The sequence below is a fragment of the Triturus cristatus genome, chromosome 5_1 (assembly GCF_964204655.1).
Source record: "Triturus cristatus chromosome 5_1, aTriCri1.1, whole genome shotgun sequence".
In the NCBI taxonomy this organism is placed as follows: domain Eukaryota; kingdom Metazoa; phylum Chordata; class Amphibia; order Caudata; family Salamandridae; genus Triturus; species Triturus cristatus.
Genome location: NC_140587.1, coordinates 1,008,044,049 through 1,008,063,055, shown reverse-complemented (window position 1 = coordinate 1,008,063,055; position 19,007 = coordinate 1,008,044,049).

The following is a 19,007-nucleotide window of genomic DNA, read 5'->3' as shown; positions in this document are numbered from 1 at the left end:
GTATGCGGCGATGTGAGGTCCTGTGTCGAAAAAGCCTCTAGCAGTGGCAATTCCGGGGAACTGAGGGGCGCAGTACGAGGTCTTGTGCCAGTGCATTGGGTAGTGGCAGTTCTAGGGAGCTGTGGGACTGTGATGAGAGGTCCTGCATCAAGGAGGTGTGGCAGTTCCAAAGAGCTGTGGGGTTCTGCATCAGGGATGAATAGTGCAGCGGTGGTTCCAGGGCGGAGCTGTGAAGACTTTGAAGTAGGACAAGTTTCTAGAGTATTCCACCCCCAGAGGTTTTTGGAATGTCCATCCTCCCTGCCCTGGTCCTAGCTTGCCTGGGGGCAAAAATGACTAGTGTGAAACCCTTTGTAAGGGTGCTGAGGCAAAGCCTTTGTAATATGCAAGTATTATAGGTGACAGATCCGCCCCCCTATCTAGTCAGGGATGGCCCTTCCTGCTGACACTTATCCCCCTTTGGTCTGACTGTCTGGGAGTAATACATAAAGACCATCTGCCCACTACACCTAGTCATGTGACCCAGGAGACAGGCTGCAGGCACTACATGGTAGGTGCAAGAAAATGTTAACTTTCTAAAAGTGGCAATTTCTCAATTGTGACCTATGATCCAACTTTACCATTAAATAGGGATTTAAACTACAGTTCTTTGGAGAAAAAACTAAATATTCCTACCTGCTCCAAATTAAAAGTTATCACTTAATACATGTGATAAGACAACCCGGTGTTATCCTATGAGAGAGGTAGGCCTTGCAGTAGTGAAAATTTAATTTAAGAGTTTTTCACTAACAGGACATGTAAAAGTGAAAAGTACATGTCCAACTTTTTAAATACACTGCACCCTGCCCTATGGCTGCTTAGTGCCTACCCTAAGGATGGCTTATATCAATCAATTAATTAATCAATCAATCAGTCAATCAATTTGGATTTGTAGAGTGTGGTTTATCACCCGCAAGGGTATCCAGGCACTGGGGTCTAGCTGCTGAGGGTGGTGTAAGTCGAAGAGCTAGGTCTTGGGTCTCTTTCTGAATTCCAGGAGAGTGGAAGAAGTTTGGAGGTGAAGGAGAAGGTCGTTCCAGAACTTGGTGGCGAAGTGGTAAAAGGAGTGTCCTGCAGTGTAGCTTTGGCAAATGCCGGGGGTTTGGGCAAAAGTGGAGGATCGCAGGTGTCTGGAGGATCAGTGGAAGAGCAGGCTGTGGTTGATGTATGCTGGTCCTTGCTTGTGGATGGCTTTGTAGATGTTTCTGGGCACCTTGAAGTGGCATATCTTCTGGACGGCGAGTCAGTGGAGCTTCTTGAGGTGGGGGGTGATGTGGGCCTGTTTAGGGAGGTTGAGGATGAGTCTGGTGGCAGAGTTCTGTATTATCTGGAGTTTCTTCAAAAGTTGGGTTTTGATTCCTACATAGAGTGCATTGCTGTAGTCCAGGCGGATGGTGATCAGGGCTTGCATGACAGTTTTCCTGGTGTTGACGGGGAGACATCTGAAGATTTTCTGGAGCAAGCGGAGAGTGAAGAATCCAGCGGAAGAGACTGCATTGATCTGTCTTGGATTGGAATTGGAATTGGAATTGGAAGTGCATTTGTAGAGCGCGAACTGCTGCCCGGAGGCGTCCAAGCGCTAAGAATACCAGTAATCCGACCAGTGGGCCCAGGAGAGGGAGGGAAGAGAAGGTTAGACTGAATGAAATAAAAAGGTTTTCAGCTGTTTGCGGAAGGCCGTTAGCTTGGGGTTGGCTCTGAGAGACAGCGGCAGGGCGTTCCAGGCCTTTGCCGCGTTGTAGGAGAATGTTCTGCCTCCGGATCTTGTTCTTTTAATTCTGGGGGCCATTGCAAGGAAGGTCTGACTAGAACGTAGGCTTCTTCTGGGCATGTAGTGGGTGATTAGGTCCCGAGTGATCCTGGGGCCGGCGTTCCAGAAGGCCTGATGAGCTATACACATAGCTTTAAACATTACTCTCTGGCGCACCGGTAACCAGTGGAGGGATACCAGTCCCGACCTCGCTGACTGTCTGCGGGGAAGGTCTAGTAGTATGCGTGCTGCACAGTTCTGGACTGTCTGCAGTCTTCTCAGAGTGGCTTCAGGGGCACCAAGGTATAGTACGTTATTGAAATCAAGGCGTGACTGGATAAGACCTTGTACGGCCACTTGTTTGGCTTCCAGAGGGAGGAGAGGGAGAATTTTCTTTAACATCCTCATGATGCCAAAACAAGTAGCCAAGAGTTTTGTGGATTGTATATTAAAAGACAACGATCTATCCAGCCAGACTCCCAGACTCTTGATACTATTTTTGGGAGTTGGAGGAGATCCCAGACTAGGCGGCCACAGGGAGGTGGGGAGGCTGAGATCGGAGGAACCTAGGAGCATGAGCTTGGTTTTGTCCCCATTCAGTTTTAAGCAAGACAGGGACATCCAGGTCTTTACTGCCTCCAAGCACTCTCTGAGCCCGCCACGAGCAGATGGATTGGCAGCCTGCGTCATGGAGACCACCAGCTGCGTGTCGTCCGCATAGGAAATGATCTTTATTCCAAATGGGCGGACGACATCAGCCAGTGGCCTCATGTACAGATTAAAGAGAGCAGGACTCAGAGAAGAGCCCTGGAGGACTCCGCAATTCAAAGGTCTCCTGGTGGACACCGATTCGCCTTCAAACATGCGAAAAGACCTATTCTCTAGGAAGGATTGGAACCACGACCAGGCTTTATCCTTAATCCCGGCTTGGGATAAGCGTTCCAGCAGAGTGACATGGCTGACCGTATCAAAGGCCGCGCTGAGATCAAGGAGGATCACTGCCACCGATCCTCCTTGATCGAGGATTTTTCTGGCTTCCTCTGTAACGATAAGAAGGGCGGTCTCGGTGCCATGTTTTGGTCTGAAGCCCGTCTGGGTGGGGTCCAGTAGGTGGCTATCTTCCAGGAAATTTATTAATTGTGAATTAATATATTTCTCCAGGATCTTACCTGCCCATGGGAGCAGGGAGATGGGACGGTAGTTGCTCAGATTAGTGGAGTCCAAGGTAGGCTTTTTCAATAAGGCTCTAACCATCGCCTGTTTCCATACGTGGGAACCGTACCGGAAGAAATGGAGGCATTTAAGACCTCCCTAATAATGGGTAGGGTGACCTGCGAGGCTGCCATTATTATGTCTGGTGGAGCTGGGTCTTCTGGGGATCCTGATTGTACTTTCCGTGCCAGGGAATCAAGAGTGGCGAGATCCAAAGGGGGGAAGTGAGTAAGCAAAGGTAACTGATGTTCATGTTGAGCTTGCTGCCTAGGATGGTGCCAAGATTGCGGGCTTGATCAGCCAGTGTAGGTGAGGGTCTGAGTTCAGAGGGCCACCAGGAGTCCCTCCAAATAGAGATGTTGTTCCCAAAAATAGGCACTTCTGATTTGTCTGTGTTGAGCTTTAAGCAGTTGTTCTTCATCCAGTCAGTGACGCTCTTAATGCACTTGTGGAAGTTGGTTCTAGTGGTGGATGGGTCTTCTGAGAGTGAAAGGATGTGCTTAGTGTCATCTACGTAAGATATGATTTTGAGGCAGTGGGCTCTGACAATGTTGGCCAGGGGCGTCATGTACATATTGAACAGGGTGGGGCTCATGGTTGAACTTTGACGGATGCAGCAGATGATGCTCTTGGGTTCTGAGGTAAACGGTGGTAGACAGTTTGTCTCAGTTCTTCCAGTGAGGAAGGAGGCAATCCATTTGGGGGTGTCTCCCTGGATTCCAATTTGATGAAGTTTCTTGTTCCAGGTATGGTGGGATATGGTGTTAAGTGCTGCTGAGAGGTCGAGGAGGATCAGGGCCGCTGTTTCTCCCCAGACGAGGATTGTCTTTATGTCATCAGAGGCAGCGATGAGGGCGGTTTCAGTGCTGTGGTTGGCATTGAATCTGGATTGGGAGGTGTCTAGCAGATTTGCTCTTCTCCAGGTGTTCTTTGAGTTGTCGGTTAATGGTCTTCTCGAGGACTTTGGCGAGAAAGGGGAGCAGATAGATGGGGTGGTAATTCTTGAGGTCGCTGGGGTCAGCGCATGGTTTCTTGAGGAGGGGTTTGACCTCTGTGTGTTCCCATTCTTTGGGGAATGCAGCCATGATGATGGAAAAGTTGAGGATGGAGGTGAGTTAGTTGCTGATTTTCTCACTACAGAGGATGAAGACGTGGTGGACACAGGGGTCCGTGGGTGCTCCAGAATGGACAGAGTTCATGATGACCTTGTTTTGAGTGGTAAGCTGTTCCCATTTGATGAGCTGGTGGTCAGAGTTGGCAGCAGTGGGAGGGAGGAGGCTGTGGAGGTCGCTGGGTTGGGCTTCAAAGTTTTTACAGATGGTGCATATCTTCTCATGGAAGGTGTCTGCCAGGGTGTTGCAGAGTTCTTGGGATGGGGTGATGATGTTCTCGGTGGCAGATGGGCTGGAGAACGTTCGGAGGATGTTGAAGAGTTCTTTGATTTGATTGGAGCTGGTTTCCATGCGATGAGCTGGGGTGCATCTTTCCATGTCTATCAGACGTTGGTGGTAGTTGTTGAGGGATCGGTCTGTGGGGGTCCTTGCTGATGTGCCATCTCCTTTCTAGATGCTTGCAGCTGCGTTTCAATGCTCTAGGTTCTGCAGTATACCAGATGGCCTGTATGGTGGATCTACTGAGTTTGAAGGGTTTGATTGGGGGGACTCCGTTGGCGCAGTTGGTGGTCCAGGTGGAGAGATTCTTGATGGCCTGTTTGAGCTTGGTGGCAGGTTCAGGCTGGGTGGCGTTGAGGGCATTAGTTCAGTGGTTCTCTGTTATTTGGCTCCAGCTGTGGTGGGAGGAGCTGGGAGACTTGGGGTGGTGACTGGGGATCCTTTGATGGTGAAGTGGACAATGGTATGGTCGGTTCAGGTGAGTTTGGTGATATGACTATACTTGGTTCAGTCACTGGCAGTGAAGATGGGGTCTAGTGTGTGCCCTGCACTGTCTGAAAGGTTGGTGACCAGTTGGGTGAGGCAAATGTTGCCCATGCTTTCCAGGAGGTTGGGAGTGTTGGTATTTTTGGGGTTGTCCAGGTGAAGATGGAGGTTGCCAATGAAGATGCAGTGTCTGGGGTTGAAGGCGAGAGGGGTGAGGAAGTTGGCGATGGCATTGCAGAAAGCAGGGCGAGGCTCTGGAGGGTGCCTTTGATGGTTGCTCTGCTGTCAGTACGGAGTTGGAAGCTGAGGTGTTTTATAATTGATATGGTGTTGTCTTCCGTAGTGGTGCAGAGGATGGTTTCTTTGTGGATGATGGTTACACTGCTTCCGTGTTTGTTGGTGCAGTTCCGGTGAACCATCTTGTAGCCATCAGGAGTGGCAGTGGTGATATCATTAACAGAAGTGGGGTTGAGCTAGGGCTTTGTGATAAAGATGACGTCGGGGCAAGGGAAATGATGGTGTCCAAGAATTAGGTGGTGTGTTTTCAGAGTAACTGGATGTTGAGCAGGAGGCAGTTGAGAGGTTCTGTGGTGGTCATGGTCGGTGAGGTGAAGGCCGTGGTGATTCCGTGCTTGAAGGAGGTCTGGATTTGCAGGAGAACCAACAGTGTTGGCATGTAAATGGTCCTACCATTGATTGAGGTGACATGAAGCAACAGTGGTTGTTGCTGTGTTTGGGGTCCAGGGTTCGGAGCTTGGTGCCAGAATATCTGTCGGTGACAGGGAGACCAGTGTTCCTGCTGCTGGGAACAGATGGGCTCAGACCCGCTTGCCTTTGGTGCAGTTGCACTGGCAGTGCGGTCACTGCTTCCATTAACTAGGTACTAGGAGAAGGGAGGGGCGCTGGGTAGCAGGAGAGGCGAAGCAGACAGGAAATGGGCGGCGATGCGAGGTGGCTCACTAAACAAAGATTAGATCAAAACAAATAAAACAGAACAGCACAGATCACCACAGTAATGAGCTTTAATATTTATTAAATGAACATGCTTTAAGAAGAAAGGTTTAGGTCTGGAAAAAGGTTTATTTTGCCAGGTTCAAATGGCAGTTTAAAACTGCACACACTTGTTGCAGTGGCAGGCTTGGGATATATTTAAAAGGGCTACTTAAGCAGGTGCTCAGTGGCACAGTAAGTGCTGTCAACCCACTAGTGGCATTTAATTTAAAGGCCCTGAGTACATGTAGTATTACTTTCCTATGGACTTACAAGTATACTAAATGTGTCATTTAAATGTAAGCCAGTTTTACTATGTTTAAAGGAGAGAACATAAGCACTTTAGCAAGGATTAGCAGTGGTAAAGTGTGCCAAGTCCTAAAGGCCAACAAAAACAGGTTCAGACAACTTGAGGCTTAAGGCAAAACGTTTGGGAATGACTCTCCAGAGAGGGCAAAGTCCAACACCCTGTCTGGAGTGAAATATGTTGTGATATTCCTTCCTCCAATGATGATGGAGAGTTTGATGATCAATAGTCAGACACAAGTGAGCACCACATTGAAAATTCCCTGGTTATAAGGGTGTTCCACTCAGTGCCGTATTTAGTTGCAAAAGCTATGAACATATCCGTAGGGAACTCCAAACTTTTCACTTTTGCCAAGATTCTGGCTATGTTCCCTCATGACACATAGGTACAGTCTCAGGCATAGAAAGAATGCTATGAGGCTGTACTTCAAATGCATTCTGTTTCCATAAGACTTTGGATAGAAGGTGTTTGCGTAAAAGTAAACAAACACACCAACACACTAGTTCAGTGGATTGAAAATTCTGAGAACGATTCTCTTTGGACACATTTTGGTTCTAGATTTTACCTCATGTTATCACAAAGCATAGAAACAGCTTCACATTTTTGGAACATAAAGTTGCCCTGTGTTATTGATGATGAGATGCTGGGTACACAAATGAACAAGGAACAGTTGTTTCTCATGCCCCTTTAAGATCTCAAGATAAGGTTTTTCTGGTTACTGTATAATATCCTTACTTGAATACCAATGGCACACAATACCCAGTTTTTTATAGGTGGTTCCCATTAGTCCACTGAAAGGTTTTTTAGATGTTTGTGGGTTACGAACTCTTTGAAGAGATCTATTTAACATAAGGGAAGAGCTGATTGTTCAGGACTAGTATAGGGCAGTGGAGCCCAGAAGACTACCCATCAATACTCAATATTCTGGTCAAAAAGATGGGGACTCAAAACAGGCATGGCTACAGTCCTGACATCGATAATACTTTGGGCCATTAACATGGATTTTACAACTGACTGTAGAAGCATGTGTAACAAGGCCTTTGGTTTGACATTCTCATTGTGTGGAAAGGGCCATTTGCTTCCTCAGCAATGCAAATGCTGTTCTTTCATTAGAATGTGAAGTGGCAATATTATTGAACACTGACCCAAACCTTATAGATATGAATGGTAAGAAAATGATGCTAGAGGTAAGGTTATCAAATGAATATCAATGCATGAACAAACTTTAACTGCCTCAGATAAGGAACATCAAAACATTAAGAGAGTTTTCAGCATTAAGGTCTTTGCAATGGCTAGGAGAGTCTGAGTTCTGTCTTTCGACCGCAATGCAATTTAATATAAGAGGAGTAAATTATTCTTTCTTCGGTAATTGAGAACCTCAGGTAATGCTATATCCATAGTGACAGAAAAGTAGCAGCAGGGACAGTGATGGTTCCAGGTGATCAACACAAGGCCCTTTTAAATTCCAACTTTGTTCTCTTAGAAATTTGGATGACAGCATTTTTCACTCTCTTAAGGGATTGGCAATTACAACAATGTATCAATGTATGCTGATTTCCTTAGAGGATTGTTGATGTGTGTTAGTTGGTTCATTGGGAAATGTGGGAGTTGTTTGCAAAATGACTGAGAGACAGAATATCTAGTTCCTAGTCAAGAGAGTGCATGTAGCTTCCATCCCATAATAAATTTGGAATGTTTTATAGGTTAGATCAAAACAAGGTGTGTCTGCTGCCACCTGAATTCCCTTATTCACTTCAGTCTGATTACATGGTGAAAGCAGATTACAAATCCATTATCTTTTAATCCTAGTTTTGCCCCCTCCTCCACAATATCGTAACTCTGTTATTAATTAGGTAATATTGTTGTTTAGCAAACGTCCATTTCAGATGTCATCAGCTCCATGATGCTTCATGAAACTGTTAAAACTGGTAGTAGCACTAATGCGATTGAGGGGATAGTAATCTATCTAGAGATGGGGGTCACAATTAAGGTTTGTTTGAACACCCAAAGTGGTGTTGCAAACAGCTCAAAATATGCAGTTCTGGGTGTCTTGGTGAGCTCTGTGGCTCCTTAACCCCTTTCCTTCTAAGAACAAAGATCAAGACACTCAAGGAGGAGATGCCACTGTGATGAAGAGGACTCTTAGCTTATTGGCTAGGATAGAGTGAATGCAGTCAACATCTATTTAACCAACATTCTTATCTCCAATATATTACAGTATCCTTCAGAGATGGATGGTGCTTCATCTCAGAAGGGGTCTCCCTTGCTTGACATCCATGTCTTTTCTCCAGTTGTATGGAAGGAGCTGGTTTTGAGTTTGTTTTATTGCTCTCCCACATGGGGCATTTAATAAAAAATCTAGTTAAGGACTTGCTACAGATATCATATTAGAGTATGAAACTAGCATCACTGGGTAGGGATAATGTATGAGGACCTTATAGGGGGCAAGTGGTTAATTAAAAAAAGCAAGTTGCACATAAAGTAAGTAGCTGTGCTTTCAAGTTCCATTGCAATAGAAGGTTTAGTGATGTGACAAGGTCCTTGGTTGAGTTCTTTTTACACTTTTTTTTATTTTTTAGAGTTTTATATAGCACAAACTCAACCCGAAGATATGTGGTATCAGAGCGCGTTTACATGAGCACCAGTTTAGTTACGGACGGACACATTAATTTTTTGTTAGGCACAGGGAAATTAAGTGATTTTCCCAGAATCACAAGATGTTGAGCGTCATTGCCAAGACTTGAACCCTGTTCCCAGCTTCAAAGTCAAGTGCTCTAGCCGTAAGGCAACATCCTTTCCCCATGAACAATATGTCTGTCCTAAGGTACATGAACAAGCTTGAAGGATCTCAGGCTAAGAGGTTTCCGGACATATTAAGAAACTCCTGGAATTTCTGTCTATCCAACAGAATCACAATTCAAGCAGAGTATCTTTCAGGTCTTTCCTACACTGTGGCAGACAGGAACTCTAGGATAATGGTGACTGGGCATTTGATCAAGTGGTGTTTTCTCAATAATCTTTGATTACTACTTCAAATTGATGCTGTCACTTGCAGACCTAATTGGAAACTGTTGGACCTGGCCCTTTCTGCATGGTCACACCAAACCTTTCATCTTCCTCACTCCCTTTTTGCTGAATTCGTTTTTGTCGGCTCTACTACTCTGGAAACTTTACCACTGCTAACCAGTGCTAAAGTGCATGTGCTCCCTACTTAAAACATGGTAACATTGGCTTGTACACAATTGGCATATTGAATTTAATTTTACGTTCTTGGTGGTAGTCCACATGTAGCCAGGGCCCGCAAATTAAATGGTACTGGTGGGCCTGCAGAACTGATTTTGTCACCCACATCAGCAGTCCTTTAAACATGTCGCATGCCTGCCATTGCAGGGCCTGTGTGTGCAATTTTAAACTGCAATATCAACATGGCAAGTATGGCAAGTTATGTACATCAGTAGTGGCCGGATGCACACCAGTGTATTCCATGTTTACTATACTCAATTGTTTGAAACCACTGTTGGTGTGCTCGCGTGCTCCGCGCTTCACCCAATTGTGCTGCAATATAGAATGAACACGAAGGTCCCCATCAAGCTGTACAACCATGTCTGTCACAAATGAATCTAATAAATCGAATTTCTGGTTAATTCTTCAATTCATCCACTTTTACTCCATAACTTTTCTCCTTTCGCTTTGCATTTCATCAATTCATTTTACTCATTCTTCAGATTATTCAATGTTGTTCATCAAAGACACAGGATGAATCCCGCCACTGCTGATGTACATTAAATGATATCCGTCCTAAAAACGGCGAGTTTGCACCCAGTATTAAAGCGAAATGGTGAACAGTGATTAACATTGGGACAAAGACAGGATTGTGCAAACATGATTAACACAGGAGTTATGTTTCCCTATCACGCAAAATCATCTTCAGTATTGAACAATTGTTTGTTTTCACGTAATGTTTGCTTCTAACATGATTTGTCTGCAGAAATTATCTCTGGTATGTTTAACCATCGTTGTTTGATTTATCTAAAGTTTTTGCATGTTTGCTTGAGTAATAGTAATGCGCAGCCAAGTCATCGGGAAGATAAAGATTTAGTAATCCAATCCTTGAGGCATTCTGGGAATCGGAGTTCTCATAGGTAAAGCATGGGCTTAACAAACAGTGAGTTACACTTTAAATCCGTGGCTGAGTTTAACACTTGCACAAGAAAACCGTGACAGATCACTTGGGGGGAGCCACGGGTGATAAAATGCCAGAGAGGGCTCGAGACTGCTTGGGCAGCTGTAACCGATTTGGATAGAGGTGCGGAAGCACACTACGGGAAATCTGAGTGATATGTAGTAGCGCTGCAGAAACTAGTGGAAAAGTAGGTGCACTCATGTCACGGTAAGCACGCAGTCATGCCGCTGTGTTAATGATTAAATAATGGCTTTACGGGAGAACACAGGGTTACAGGCTTCAGGTTTCAGGACTATGGGATTTTTGGGCGCGAGAAATACCATGGCGTGGAGAACAGAGGGGTTGAACACGGGTTGTGGTGTATGGAATGATTGTTTCAAGTGAATAACTGTTGGAATTTAATTCTGCAGGTTCTCTTAGTCTCATTAATCGTGTGGCTAAAGGATGTTTTTAGCTTATTTTGCATAATGGAATGAATATTACTGAGTTGATGGTTGTTTATTTGTTTGTATTTTAGATACCCCTGACGAAGGGTAGATCCCGAAATGCATTGGGTATTTTTAAATAAAATCGGGATATGTGGAAACACTTTATTCTCCTGTGTCTTTGATGAACAACATTGAATAATCTGAAGAATGAGTAAAATGAATTGATGAAATGCAAAGCAAAAGGAGAAAAGTTCTGGAGTAAAAGTGGATTAATTAAAGAGTTAAACAGAAATTTGATTTATTGGATTCATTCATGACAAACGTGATTGTGCAGATTGATTAGGGCCAGATGCGATCCCTTTGTGTTCATTCAGTATGGCAAGTTAACCATATTAGTCAGCCAAAATCAAATGAGAATGGATCTCTTGTACCTGCAACCAGCACAAGTGATCCATTCTCATTTGATTTTGACTGACTAATAGGAAGCTGAATGGATCATAGCTCCTTCTTACTCCCCCTTTCCCTGATTTGAAAATAAAAAGTTAACCATTTTGGCAGGACCTAACCTTCCTTAATACATATAAGTCAACCCTAAGGTAGGCCCTAGCCAGCCCAAAGGCAGGATGCAGCCTGTTTACAAAGTTGAACATGTACATTTAAGTTTTACATGTCCAGGTAATTAAAAACTCTTAAGTTCGGTGTTTACTACTGCAAGGCCTATCTCTGCCATTGGTTAACATTAGGATCACCGTATTACATTTTATAAGTGTGATTTCCAATTGGGAAAATATAGATGTTTCAGGTTTGGTATCTCTGTAGTCACGATTTAAAATTACAACTTATGGTAAAGTTGGATTTGAAGTTTCAAGTCTGAAAATGTCACTTTTAGAAAGTTGGCATTTTCTTATTTTAACCTTTCTGTTCCTTCTGTCTGTCTCTGAGTACATGTCTGGACTGGGTTACAGCTGGTCCTTGTTTATTACCTCTATACAGCCACACACAATGGGAGCTTTGGTGTGACTTGATGGGCTTTAATGGGCCATTAACTGGCTTGATGGTAGGGCGGAGCTAAGCACAGCCCCACTTGCACCTGAATAGGCTGTGCCCTGTCTCCACAAACCACTTCAGTATACTTATGGACTTCTGGATACTCTGTTGTGCTGCTGAAAGGACTGTCACTCTGCTGTGCTGACCTGCTGCCCTCCTTGCCTCGTAGTGAGAAGGACTGGACCTGCATCTCTCCAATCCAGAACCAAAGTTAATCCAAGGGCTTTCTGTCTTGCCTCCAGCTTTCTGAAGTCTCAGGGACATAAAAGCCTTCCATCTCACCTGCTAGAGCCCTGGACTCTGCCATCTGTGAGTCTACCCGCCAAACGGTGCCACCCAGTTCGGCACACTTAGAAGTGGGCCTAAGGTGCTGTCTTTTCTGTGGCCATTCTCAGAACCAACGCCGGGCAACGCAAAGACTTGCAAAGCAGAGTCACGCAAACTGCGCACCAGATTTAAGGTACTGTGTTTAGCGGGCACAGGTGGGTCCCTATAGCCAGCACACACTCCATCGTGGTTGTACTGAACTTGTGACTTTGTCCCAGTCTGGCGTGACAAGATAACCACAGTTGGAGCTTTGCGCTTTTATGAGCTATTTTCACCTAATACTTTAAAAATTCATATCTCAAGTTCTACTTATTTGATTATTTTCATTTTGGTCTTGTTTTGCTCATTAAATTAAGCTCTATGTTTGTAATTAGGTGTGGTGCCTTCTTCTGTGGTGTTTTCACTGTTTTACTTTTTGTTTTGTACAAATACTTTACACATTGCCTCTTAAGTTAAGCCTGACTGTACATATGTCTGCCAACCAGAAACCCAATTTCTAACAGAAACTTCTAAAATGCTTCAAATGGGGGCCAGCTCTCTAAAGAAAATGCTCAGGGTCTATTCATGAAGTCAGTGCTTAATTGCTTAATTTGTTCAAGAATAAGTGCCAGGGCTAAATATGTTGCTGAATAGCAAGGCTGAGGCAGTATGATCTCGATTTTACCTCATGCTTCTTTAATTCAACACATGGCAATCTCTGCCCCTTTATCCCATCTGTTACAGGTTCATTTCCTTCCTGCTTTCTTTCTTTGTCACTGTTTTTCCTTCTTTCTTTTCATTCTCCTTTCCCTCTTTTAGTGTTTTCCTCTCACTTGCTTTCAACCAAAGTCTGCTCAGGAAAAATAAGTGATTGCCCCCAAACATGAGTGCTGGTGGGGACCACCTGCAACAATTAGCCTAAATTAGGCAATGTCTCCAGTCTAAGTCAGGGACACAGGCTATGCCTTTATCCCTTTTTGGTGATTCACAGAACTGGAGTGTTTTTTTAAGGGACAGAGTATTACTGGTAATGGTAAATCTATGCTGGTCAGTCCATATTTGGTTTCACACCTCTTGGAACTAGCGGTATTTTCCTAGTGCTCTTCAATTGTTACAACTGTTAGAACCGTTTTTCCAGGTTGTCCTTATACCCAGGGGCAATTCTCACGAAATGATCCGTCAGGGCCGGGCTCGTATGTAAACTCAGTTAAATTATAGGCATGCCTGGTTAGGTTGGGTTTACTGGTGTTCGCGGAACAATTTGAAGGTGCCTTTCTGACACATTTATTAAAGTAGGCCATTTTGGTAGCTCACTTACTGTTTTCAGGAGACCCTATTGCTAAGCATTTTTTTGTGCTCTGGAGGGCTCCTCAAGCCATAAACCGGAAGCTATCCCCTAGGCATCAGAGTCCTATCTAGTCACATAGACTCTAGACAGGAGTGTAAGTCCTCAAAGGAAATAGGATGGAACTTCTTCCTCTGGCCTTCACACTCTTGAGCTCTATCCTTTCACTTTCTGCTCTGTGTTGTCTGAAAATATTGATTCATGTGGTCGTACATGCCTCATTTAACATTTATCAGAACGACTTAATAGGTATTTCTTTTTAGAAAACCATTTGGAATATCTATCAAAAATCCTTCAAACCACTATCTTGCTAAAACACATTTTTAAAATATTTTTTTAACCCAGATATCCATCTTATGATATTGCTCAAGTGTGCATGTGTTGCGTGTCAGGATCAATCGTGACCACGCTGGGCAAAGTTCCCTTATTCAGAATGGGGACAATAGACATGTGGTGTCCCTCAAATCTCAACTGAACTTTACCCATAGAAGGGTCGTGTTTGGAAATAGAAATACAATCATACTTGTCAGAGACCCAGGGTGTTCAATGGACTCTCTCACCATTCCCATCATTGGTGCACACACGAACAATTTGACGGCTTATTTTGTAAGGCTTTGTGTGAAGCCTATAAAAATGCAAAGCATATGCAAAACTTTTGAAGCAGATATTAAAATCAGCATGGGGATCATAAATGAACACACAGTGAGTATTGCGAAACAACAGCATGGTACATTTAATGAACTTCATTCTTGATAATCCTAGATAATAATAACAATTAGCATTAAACGATTTGCCACTGAGAGGGGTGCACAGCATTTGTTGCATACCTGTCAGAAGAAGGCAAACAGCTTGCACTTGCCTTCTAGGCCAGTTTACACATCTGAGAAGACATCCAATTCTCGGTCTACATACAGTCTTTATAGAAAAACAACAAGCTCCCCAGAAGTTGAAATGTTCCTTTCTGCATGAAAGGCCTGAAAGCACAGCTTTTATATTGATTCTAAAAGCTAGAAAGAGCTAAATGTCGTTGTCATTCGTGGTCTAATGTGAGTGAAAACATCACTGTAATCATTTCACCAATATACACATACAATCACTCTATATTGCTATTAAACCCTATCCCGCATACGATATATGAATATAGAAATGTAAAGGTACATTCTCAAACCTCTTAGTATACACTACACATGAAATACGATAAAAGTGTTAAATGAATAAAAATAAGCAACAGTTATGTATGAGAAACAACGTATGATGCCTTTAGGGCAGGCCTTAAAAGGATAATGGGCAGGTACACAATATGATGGACACCAGTAAAATTAATGCAAAATCCACAACACCCGCAGCCTGATCTTGTATCCTGTTTCACTCCTGTATCTATGGGATGAAGACTTATCAGCGTGTCTTGCATTGGCGTTGGGTACAGGTTCACATAGTGTCAAGAGGCCCGAAGGTCACCGAGGTATGAATGCTTCAGAACACCCTCCAAATTAAAGGCAGCAAGGCGTGGTGTTTAAATATGTGTTAAAGCAGGGTATGATAAGGTCGTAACCCTAACTATAGTTAGTTCAACCATTCCAATCAAACATGTCATAGTAAATGCAGATGTCCTGGTGGAGAGAGAACCAAGTATGAACCCACAGATGGGGCTGTTGAGAAATTCACAAACAGAATATGCCGAAAATGTTTTATCATCCACACCGAAAGAGAACAAGCATGTTCAGGCCCACGTAATCCACACCAGAGCATCTCAAATACCTATAGCATACTGCCATAAGAAGACAGAGGGACTGACTTAGAGTTTGGTGGGTGGCCTAACCGCTCGTCAGTCATGGTGGTGAAGGACATACATCTGCCACCCTGACTGACTACCATTCACCAAATTTAGAGCTCACCACCAGCCTCTGTTACGTCGGGCTGTCACAGTAAAGTTTCAGACGTGCTGGCCCTCCCATTGCCTGATTTTGAATTGAGTGGGTGGCCTGAGGGTTCGACGAACATGGAACTCTGTAACGTTTGCAACGGAGTATCTCGTCTGCCGAAACTCTAAATCAGGCCCTGAGTTTTTAAAGGTACATTTCTAGTATTCAACAGGGTATATTTCTCAGGGGTCTAATCATCTCTAACCAATAGGGCCGGACTGGCCGTAGTGGGCACCGGGCAATCCCGGTGCGCCCCACGGTTGGGTGCCGATTTTGAGCCTCTGGGGGCCGTTTTTGTTACAAGGCCGTTTTTGCAAAATCGGCCCTGAAACAAAATCGGCCGAAAAGTTGGCCCTGGCAAACAGCTCAGCGGCACCCCCAACCCCCCACGGAAGGGGGGGGGGGGCGGCCGAGCACTTTGCCAGGGCCGGTTTTGGTTCCCAGTCCGGCCCTGGTAACCAAGTTTGACTACATATGCCAAGCGATTGCAATATATCATAGATCTGCATTTTGGCAAAAGGTAGCAGGTGGATTTTAACCTTTTGGGCCACAAACGTTGAACACTCTCACTTTAAGACTGAGGTAGTATTGTTCCTTTGAATTGTTCGCTGAAATGCTCTTTTTTGCTAGTACCATTTTCCTTTTTTTTCACCCTCACCTCCATATATTTTTCTGCTATGTTACACATTGCTGCTACTTTCAATATGTGGGCACAATGGTTTTTGAGTGATTGTTCATGCTCCGTTTTTGATATCTAAAGAAGGCCTTCCTTCAGGACATTCTCACAGGATTGGTTTTTTAACTAACTAGCATACTAAAATGTTAAAGCTTCAACATAAGCAGTAGTCTTTCATGCCTATTGCTTTATCTCGTAGGTTTTAGACCATTAGAACTTGGCATGATTAACTAACTAATTTTATTTTTGAGTTGCTTTCTGATTAACTTACTTGTTGCGTGGGGTTTCCGTTTCTTATGCTTCAGTCACCTTGGACGACCTGGTCTTAGTGACAGTTGTCCACCCTATTTAAATCCGGGTGGCTGTTGCGGGTTACACAATAGGATTCGGTTGCTGGAATAGGTATTGTATGATACACTATTCTTAAAGTCAAAATGTCCATCCTAACATTGATTTTTCTGTATTTTCCCTTATTTAGTACGTTTGCCTTCACTTGGGGAAATGGTGATCTATCTTTTTTTTACCCTCTACGAGAGTCCACCCTCGGACCTGATTAGGAGGAACTCCTGCCCTTGAGGGTAATAAACCATACATCAAGGAAGTTATTTTCCTATTAACTGCTTTAATCTGCTAGCTTTTATGTTTCCTTTCCTATTCTTGCTAACCTGTTCACTGCTCTTTGTACTTTCTTGTCTCTTTTAATCTACGTTTGGGGTACTACCCTTCTCTTGTCAAGCCTTTTTAAATCAAACCTCACTCTTCGGGCCCGATACTGATTTTGGACGGAAGGGCTCCGAACGATGGTCGGAGCCCTTCCACCCGCTTCAGAACATGCCTGCCGGATTCCTTTCCGACCGAGCCATTTCGATGGGCTCGGTCAGAAAGGAATCCGACTCGGATTTCCGGATGGCTTATGACAGGCACGGAGAGCCTGTCCGCCATCTGGAAATCCTTTAGTACTCCCCGGCCACCTCTTTATGACCGAGGGAGTACAATGGCAGTTTTTCAGTGCCTTTTCATGCTGGTGTTTCAGGCATGAAAAGGCAGTCGGAAACTGTCTTTTGGGGGCCCCCAGTAGGGCCCCCATGGGTGTGAGGTTGCCGAATGGCAGCCTGGGGGCACCTACGGTGCCCCTCTGTTGATCCCTGCAACCGATGGCAGGCACCTTGCGGTGCCGGCCACAGGGTGCAGGAATGAACTGCACCCCTCCTTTTCACAATGCGGGCAGGCATTCCGCTCGGAATGCATGCTCCCATTGTGAAACAGTACGACCGAACAGGGTTTGGTGGCATCGTACTTGCAGGGCTGTAACCGATGACATTAGGTCGTTTAGTTACTGACCAATGTCGGATGGACTCAGGCCCGTCCGACATCGGAATCGGCACCTTAGTGTTTTTTCTTGTGAATGTTTCTACATTTTTTATGCCCAATTTCTTTCTGCCCCCTTCCCAATCTCAACTAGTCACTGTTAAGAGTGAGTTTCGGACCTGTATTTTTTTTCCTACCTTTTGATTGTTAGGATTGTGCCACAAGATTGCCATAGAGTCCATCGCTCTCACTCCTCCCCTTCGACGTTCTCACTACTCCTTGCGTTGGTATCCTCAACCCTGCATCTGTGTACCCTTCTGTGTGAGCTACATTGTGTGGTAGGAGCCCAGTGCTGGTCTAGTCCAGGCACAGACTGGGATGTACTCGGCTTGCAGTGCTCACCTCACACCAAAGTCTTCTGTCTGAAGTGTCTTTGGCCTTTCCTCCTGTCCTGGCCTTCCAGCTTCGAGCTTGCTCTACCTGACTTCACTCTTCTCCACACCTGCTCTGCAGACACCAGTTGACAAATTTATCATGCTGGCTCCTGCGTCTCGCAGAGACTCCACTCATTGCCCATTAATGATGACCCACTGCCTCTACTTTGAAGTATTTGCTGGCATGTGGGCTTTTGCCATCATTTCTCTATCTTCCAGGGTTACTAGGGTTATCCCTATCTGTTCTCCTAAACTGTCTGGGACTACATCCTTCCCAAGTGCTAAACTCACCAACCCAGGTGTTTGCCGACTGGTCGGGTTATGTGCCTTCTTGGGACATTTGGAGTTGCCCTTAGAGTGACCATACTTATAGCACTCTGTACATTTGGGTATAAATCTCCCTCTCTTATGGTCAAAAAAACCCTTCTATTTAGAATCAGATTGGGACCCATTACTAATACTCCCTTGAGAATAATTTGGGGCCCTTTTGAGAATTCCATGTTTTTAGGTTCTTCTTCCCCCCTCTTTCATCTGTTCGGAACCCTGACCACCTTTGTGGGTGTGTGTCCCCGAGGTACCTTTTTGGACACTCAGCAAGCTTCCTGGGGTCAGTCAGTTTGTTGTGTAGTTCCTACTAATCCGTAGGATCTGTGCGTTGGTTGGACAACGTAAACTAAGGGTCTATGGGCATATGTATCAAACGATTTTGTATTCGCAAACGCTACGATTCACAAAAAAACAGCGTTTGCGAATACAAAATCGCAAAACCCAATGTATGAGTCATTTTCGCATCGCATCATTAAGGAATCGCTAATTTTGCGATTCTTTAATTTTGCGTAAGCATTTAAGGAATCGCAATTTGCGATTCCTTAAATGCTATGTAACAAGCACCCAAGTTGTGCGATTTCTCCTTAAGAAATTGCAAATTACCACCAACTTCAAGTTGGTGGTAATTTGCGAATTCTTTGAAAAATGCACTTTTTGAAATTTTTCAAAGTGCCATGTGGCGCACATACATGCCCTTAGGGCATGTATGTGCGCCATATGCGCACACATGCTCATTTCAGGGGTGCATCAGGGTGTCCTTATGACACCCTTGCGCCCTTGAAATTATTATTAATTTGCGATTCTCTAATTGCGAATTGCGAATCGCAAATTGAGAATGACTTCCCATTCATTCCTA